Source organism: Pollachius pollachius (genome assembly GCF_949987615.1).
Source record: "Pollachius pollachius genome assembly, chromosome: 2".
Lineage (NCBI taxonomy): Eukaryota > Metazoa > Chordata > Actinopteri > Gadiformes > Gadidae > Pollachius > Pollachius pollachius.
In genome coordinates, this window is record NC_136935.1 from 52,276,891 (window position 1) to 52,284,985 (window position 8,095).

An 8,095-nucleotide genomic window follows, 5' to 3' on the forward strand; every position below is an offset into this window, starting at 1 on the left:
GGTTTGTCAACGCGGCCGCTGCAGATTAACGAGGCGGGGACGGGACGGCGGCCATTTGCATAGAAAATTACCCTGGTCTTTAGGGAAGGGATGGCACTGAGTGTGTTGCTGGCAGGCAGCGGGGCTGCTGTTGGTGTTAGTGGAGCTGCTGCTTTAGAGCCTCCTGCTACTGAAGGGCGCAGTGAGTCTGCTCCCGTGAGGTCGTCGCTGTTGGAGGCAGAGAGCGGACTACAGATCAAACCGTGCGTCATGCATTTGCAGGAGAGGTTATTAATAGTGCTTATTTAAAAAAATTTAAGTGGCCTTTTTTCGCTGACACCAAGTTTCCAAGCAACACACCACCACACACACACACACCCACACAAACACACGCACATACACACACGCACATACACACACACACACACACACACGCACACACACACCCCCCCCAGAGCCAGAGGCCCCCCCCTGTGTCCGATGTGCTCTCCTGCCCAAATGAGACAGTGATGGATCCAGGGGGCGGGGCTCCGTTTTTATGAACTCCTCCACTCAGCTCAGGACTCCATCTCAGCGTCCGGCTCTCTCCTCCCCCCCCCTCTCCTCCTCCTCCCCCCCCCTCCTCCTCCTCCTCCTCCTCCATAGTGAGGAGCAGCACAATAGTTACGTATTACCACGGCCTGTTGTCCTCCGCCATCTGGTCCCAGCGCTGCGTCCGGACGGTCTGAGGGTCACCTGCAGGGACAGAGGGCGGGCCGGGGGGAGGCGGTTTATTTGTGTATGTGTGTGGGTGTGTGTTATGTTTTTGTGTGCATGCATGTGCATGCAGCAATCCATGATTGTCTTTGTGTGTGTGTGTGTGGTGTGTGTGTGTGTGTGTGTGTGTGTGTCTGTGTGCATGAATTTGTGTTTGTGTGTGTGCGTGCGTGCGTGCGTGTGCACGTGTGTGCGTGCGCGCGCGTGTGTGTGTGCATGCATGCGTGTGTGTGTGTGCGTGCGTGTGTGCATGCGTGTATGCGCGCATGTGTGTGAGCGTGTGCGTTTGTGTGTGTGTGTGCGTGCGAGGCCCACTGTGCACGTCAAAGAGCCGTCTAAAGAAGCAGGATTTGTGAAGAGGCCGAGCTCTGCCTCCCGGCCTCAGACCTCAGACGGCCGCGTGTGGTCGGGAGAGAGCAGAGGGTGGCCCTTCTCCCAGTCATTGTGTGGCCCTGAAGAGAGGGGAGTGAAAGGGAGAGTGGAGGCAGGGGGGCTTCCTCGCCGAGGAGATGGGGGCTGTTAAGGTGTCAGCGGGCTGATGGAGGGACCGGTCTCCCCAGGAGGGCAGCAGCTGGCAGCCCTCAGCTGAGCTGCGCACATCAGGTTAGAGTAGTGGTGCTCTCCGGGGAGGGACACGAGCTTCCACCGGAGTCAAGAGGTGAGGGACTGGGAGGGAGGTCGCTGAGGTCGCTTCTACTATCTCTATCACTCTCTCTCTCTCCTCTCCCTCGCCCTCCTCTCTCTCTCCCTCTCCCTCGCCCTCTCTCTCTCTCTCTCTCCCTCGCCCTCTCCCTCGCCCTCTCTCTCTCTCCCTCTCCACTCGCCCTCTCTCTCTCCCTCTCCCTCGCTCTCTCTCTATCTCTCTCTCTCCCTCTCTCTCTCTCTCTCTCTTCTGTGAGTATTTTAACACATTATTGTTTAATTGTCCACTCCACCATGAGCCAAGGTAACAACATTTAGTTTAATGTGTGCACTGATGGTGTGTTTATTGAATGACAATAAGGAAAGTCTAAGTCTCTAAGTCTATGAACCTCTGCAAAAAGTCTTATTAAATAGCTATGTTGTTTTATTTGAATGAAGGCAATGTCCGCGGGTGGTATAACAATTAATAAATGATTTAAGTACATTCAAAGCAAGGCCAACTCAAAGAGTCTCTCTCTCTCTCTCTCTCTCTCTCTCCCTCCCTCTCCCTCGCCCTCTCTCTCTCTCTCTCTCTCTCTCTCTCTCTCTCTCTCTCTCTCCTCGCCCTCTCTCTCTCCCTCTCCCTTGCCCTCTTTTCTCTCTCCCTCTCTCTCTCTCTCTCTCTCTCTCACTCTCCCTCACCCTCTCTCTCTCTCGCCCCTCTCTCTCTCTCTCTCTCACTCTCCCTCACCCTCTCTCTCTCTCTCTCGCCCTCCCCTCTCCCTCTCCCTCGCCCTCTTTCTCTCTCCCTCTCTCTCTCTCTCTCTCTCCCTCGCCCTCTTTCTCTCTCCCCCTCTCTCTCTCTCTCTCTCTCTATCTCTCTCTCTCCCTCTCTCTCTCTCTCACTCTCCCTCACCCTCTCTCTCTCTCTCTCTCTCTCTCGCCCTCCCCTCTCTCACTCCATCGCCCTCCCCTCTCTCTCTCCCTCGCCCACACATTGAATCATCCATCTCTTCCAGATCAGATCCCGGGTTCCTCACTTGGCTCGTCCCCTCATGACAGTCATGGACCAATAAACCTCCTCGGCAGACCCTCTCCACCAATCAAACATCTGGCGTCCTGCAGGTCGTTAGGGCGGGACGGGGGGGGATACGGGCGTGGTGCCCGGACCGCTCTAATCTCACCAATGGGAGCGCGGCGGCTCTGTTGTAATCCAATTACAGCGTTCTAAGCGGTGTGTTAGACACCGTGCGTTAATGTAAGCACGGCCCGGTGCATTGTGGGTAACAGCTGAGGAGGGGAGGGGGCGGCCGCCCGGTGGACATTAAGGGTTTGTGTACAGGGGGGCTCTGGGGGGGGGCTGGTCTGTGGGCCGTGGGAAGGGGTTCTGTGTGAGGAGAGCGAGGGGAAAAATAAGACACACTTATTGTGTATTGTAGGTCCTGGCGCTTAAAAATAGTACTTTTTAGCATCTTACCCAAGATATCTGTTGATTACGGGGAAAGGGTTAACCTAGTGATGGTTAGTGCCTGGCACTTGGTTCTATGAACATCCTTACTGTACCGACAGAGATATATTGTTGTTTCTCTTTCTTCAGACAAATGGACTTATTGTAAGTCGCTTTGGATAAAAACGTCTGCTAGACGCCCTGAGGGTTAATGTAAGTTTGAGGGAAATATGAGGTTTCTTTGGGTATCTCTTCTATGCCATAAGTCTTATTATATCTCAAGGTTGAGGCGGGAGATTTTTGCCAAATCGGCCACAAACTGTTTAAATGAAATTTGTGATTGTGCCTCGCAGAGAAACGCACCCGAACCAGGAAATTAAAGATGTGCAATTGCTGTTCCAGTACCTGGAGGATAATGTGCATCAGGAAATTAACATTGAAGAAAACCCATTGACTGAATTGGTATGCTTGTGTGTGTGTTTGTGGGACATGAAAGTGTATGTGTCTGAGGGTTTCTGTGTGTGTGTATCAGTGTGTATGTATATGTGTGTGGGTCTGTTAGTCTATGTGTGTGTGTGTGTGTGTGTGTGTGTGTGTGTGTGCGTGTGTGTGTGCGTGCCTGTGTTTATGTGCCTGTGTGTGTGTGTAGCTGTGTGTGTGTGCGTTTGTATGTGTGTGCGTTTGTGTGTATGTGTGTGTGTGTTTGTGTGCATGTGTGTTCATACCAATCCTGCGTTCTTCGACCAGATTCTTTCCATTTCCCCGTTCTCGCCGCAGCACGTCTGCAACACCTTGCATCTGACAAGGAGAGACTTAATCATATCCCTCCTTCTCCCTCTCTCTCTCTCCCTCACCCTCCCTCTTCCTCTCTCTCTCTCTCTCACCCTCTCTCTCTCTCTCCCTCGCCCTCTCTCTCCCTCTCCCTTGCCCTCTCTCTCTCTCTCTCTCTTTCGCTATCCTACTTGCACTGATTTGCACATAATTAGATGCTACAGCCCCTCGGTGCGCAGGCTGCATGGAGCAAATCTTATTAAGAACAACCAGTGAGCCTCCCTCCTCCTCCTCCTCCTCCTCCTCCCCCTCCTCCGCCTCCTCCATTCCTTTACGTCCTAGTGCGTCTGGCAGCGAACCCCGCTGGGCCGACTCTGGGCATCTCTCTCTCTCTCTCTCTCTCTCTCTCTCTCTCTCTCTCTCTCCCCCTCTCCCTCTCTCCCTCTCTCCCTCTCTCCCTCTCTCCCTCTCTCTCTCTCTCTCTCTCTCTCTCTCTCTCTCCCCAGTCTTCGTAAGTAATGGTGCCTCCGCCGCGGTCTGACAGTGAGCTGTGTCTGTGTATTGTGCTTAATATCATAATAATAATGAGAGCAAATTAGAACAATCAATTTCGGCGGCCGGTGGTTGATTGGAGGAGAAGGGGGAAGTGACAGGAGGTGATCCATCATCCGCGGCGAGTCGCATTAAGGAGAGCACGGCGGAGCAGGTGGGGCCGGGCCGACGGCCGGCCGCAGCCAATGGGAGGCCGGGGGAGAGGGGGAGGGAGAGGAGGGGGGAGAGGAGGAGGGAGATGTATTACCTCGCCGCTCTTCTGGAGTTAAGTGGTAATGAAGCTGAGGACGCAGTCAACAAACACAGAGAGAACAGGATGGAGGCACGCACGTGCAAACACACGCCGTACGCACATGCACGCACGCTCGAACGCGCGCACACGCCAAAAGTACACATACACACACACACACACAGGCACGCACACACACACACACACACACACACACTCATATTTGAACGTGTGCGTGCAAGCTCGTGTAATGGTTTGAGCTGGTGTGCGTGTGCACCATGGGCATGCATGAATGATGGTTTATTGTAGTTGTACTTTACACTGACACACTGTTTTATCAAGTCTTCACGGTTTAACTCAGGGGACCAGAAACTTCCACTTCTGTCCCACAAGGGGGCACTAACCTCTTCCTCTGTCTCCTTCACTAACTCGGCCACAGTGCCTCCTCCTCTGGTCCGGGGGTCGTTAATGCAGCGGTCCTGGTGGTTACACGCTGGATCATGTGGTGTTCAGAGAGGCTCACCTCGCTGAGAGAGACATCGCATCTTATGGATCCGGTCGCCTCGTCGCACCTGGTGGACGTTGACAGAGTAGGATTACCACGCATTCACACACACGCACTGAGAACGCACGCACACCACACATACACAAGCCACACATACACACACACACACACACACACACACAGACACAGAGACACACACACACACAAACACACACATACAAACACACCCGCACACTACACATACACACACAGACACATACAAACACACAGACGAACACAAACATGCACAGAGACACACACACACACACACAAACACACACAGACACAGAGACACACACATGCGCACACACACACACAAACACACACGCACACTACACATACACACAGACGAACACAAACATGCAGACACACACACACACACACACACACACACACACACACACACACAGACGTACACCGCTCAGACACATGCAAACACACAGACTCGCACACACACCCAGACACAGACACAGACACACACTCACAGACACACACAAACAACATTTCATTTCCCTCGATCATGCTCATCAACGGCACAAAAAGCCGAGCCATCACTCAACTGTTATTACCCCTCAACCCAGCTGGCCTGAGCCCCACCCACATGCGTGCGTGTGTGCGTGTGTGTGTGTGTGCGTGCTTGCGTGCGTCAGCGCTGGCCTGAGACCGCGCACGCACGTACGCATACACACACACACACACACACGCACGCACACACACACACGCACGCACGTGCACACACATGCACACACACACAGACATGCACGCGCACACACACACACGCACGCACACACACAGACAAAAATAGTGCGATTGTGTAACATTAAAAGGAGTGCGTTCTCCCTGTCGGTGCTGCTGCTCTCTAATCATATTCCTCCTAAACGACGGCATGGGGCGAGGATATTAGATTCCACCACGACCCATCAATCACGGCCACACTTAACACAATCAGAGCCCAGCGTTCAGTGGGAGGACTGGGAGGCCTGGGAGCAGTGGCAGAGAGAGGGATTTAAATACTGCAGGAGGCACTGGGGGTCCGTGGGGGGGTACACTTTCTCCACACTCGCCTTTTTACTGCTGCGTTTTGGTTCAACTCATTTGGATTCTTTAAACTGATGATTGTTCCGAGAGTTGGTAGAAATAACCGGGTGGTCCGCTTGAGGTTATTGAGTCGCGTGTGCACTGACACACACACGCAAATGAACGCACACACACGTGAATTAACGCACACACACTAACACACACACACACAAACACATAAAGACACACACCCACACGTCACACACACGCACTGGGTAATATTTTAAGAAAATTAATAATATCTCCTTTACATGTGAACAATGTCAGCGATACGAAGTGTTACGACTGCTGGTGTTACCGACTGCTGGTGTTACCGCCTGTTGGTGTTACCGCCTGTTGGTGTTACCGCCTGCTGGTGTTACCGCCTGCTGGTGTTACCGCCTGTTGGTGTTACCGCCTGCTGGTGTTACCGCCTGTTGGTGTTACCGCCTGTTGGTGTTACCGCCTGCTGGTGTTACCGCCTGTTGGTGTTACCGACTGCTGGTGTTACCGCCTGCTGGTGTTACCGCCTGTTGGTGTTACCGCCTGCTGGTGTTACCGCCTGTTGGTGTTACCGACTGCTGGTGTTACCGCCTGCTGGTGTTACGACTGCTGGTGTTACCGCCTGCTGGTGTTACCGCCTGCTGGTTAAGGACTGGTAATGGACTGTCTTTTCCCTGAACCAGCATGACCCACGCGGACGTCCTGATGGGAGTCACAGGACTACACTGGCTGACCTGAGGAAGGTTGAGGAGAGGAGGTCACAGGAGGCAAGGAGGCAAGGAGGCAGGGAGTATCACTGGAGGAGCCACCATGCATTGTAGCAACGCACATATGATCACATAGGAATCGAGTACATGTATTTATGTGTGTATATGTATTTGGTTGTTTGTGTATGTGTGTGTGTGTGTGCATTTGGTTGTGTGTGTGTGTATTTGGTTGTGTATGTGTGGGTGTATTTGGCTGTGTGTATGTGTGTGTGTATTTGGCAGTGCGTGTGTGTAGTTGGCTGTGTGTATGTATTTGGCTGTGTGTTCATATTTGGCTGTGTGTGTGTGTCTGTGTGTGTGTGTGTTTATTTGGCTGTGTGTGTGGGTGTGTGTGTGTGTGTGTGTGTGTGTGCGTGTGGTCCTGTCCAACATGATTCAGAAGAGAGGGGGACTGGATGAAGTCATGTGCCAGGGGCCATCCCCCCCCTCTGCTGTGACCAATGACATCCGAGGTGTGAAGCTGAGATACGACGGGGGAGTCATGTGTCATCATGTGATTGACAGCGATCTGCATTCAATCCATTAATCAGTTCTCAAGAGAGCGAGAGCGACAGTCATGAATGACCAGACTGAGGTCACAGTCTCGGTGCACGATGGATGCAGCCTTTCCTTAACTCAATGTTACGGTCTGCTTCAGCAGAAGGGCGATGTGGGATAACCTGGAAAGACACACTTGATATATCCCATGGCCCGGGTCGTCAATATGCAACACAGAGAAATTTCTTTGAATTAGACCCATTTACAATAATGGAAAAATCATATAGATAATAAAAAATATACATATTATAAACATTGTTCAGTTCAAATATTATTATGGCTTGCTTGTACTTAAAGAATAGTGTTGCTTTGTGCGCTCCACCTGTATCGTAAAGTCTCCATTGATGTTTTGTGTTCATTTATGTGCTCAAAATAAAAACAATGGGATCAGTGCAAACTTTTCATGTCCTCTGATTCGCAGGGGTCATGACATTTTTGGGATTATATCTCTTTGTTATACGTGCGCTGAGCCTCTGTTCCTAGTCCCGTGTACTGGTCTATTTTGGTTCCGCTTCCCTCCGCTGGATTCAGGCAATTAGCTAATTGGTGGTCGGCCCGCATCACGTGCCCACCGCCCATGTGACGCTGCTCGCTGGGCGGCAACACGCGGAAAACTATTTACAAATGGGAGGGTTTCCCTGGGAATAAACCCTGGAGGACCGGGCGTTCCATACCGTCTCCGGTCTCCTCCTGTCACCCGAACACGCCTCTCCTCCCCGGGCCTGATGAGGTACATATGAGGAGGCGGCAGACCCACGGAGCTGTTTGCTGATGAGCGCTCCATCCTGAACACTGCTCTGTGTAGGAAGGGGGGATACTAACTCAGGATTAAG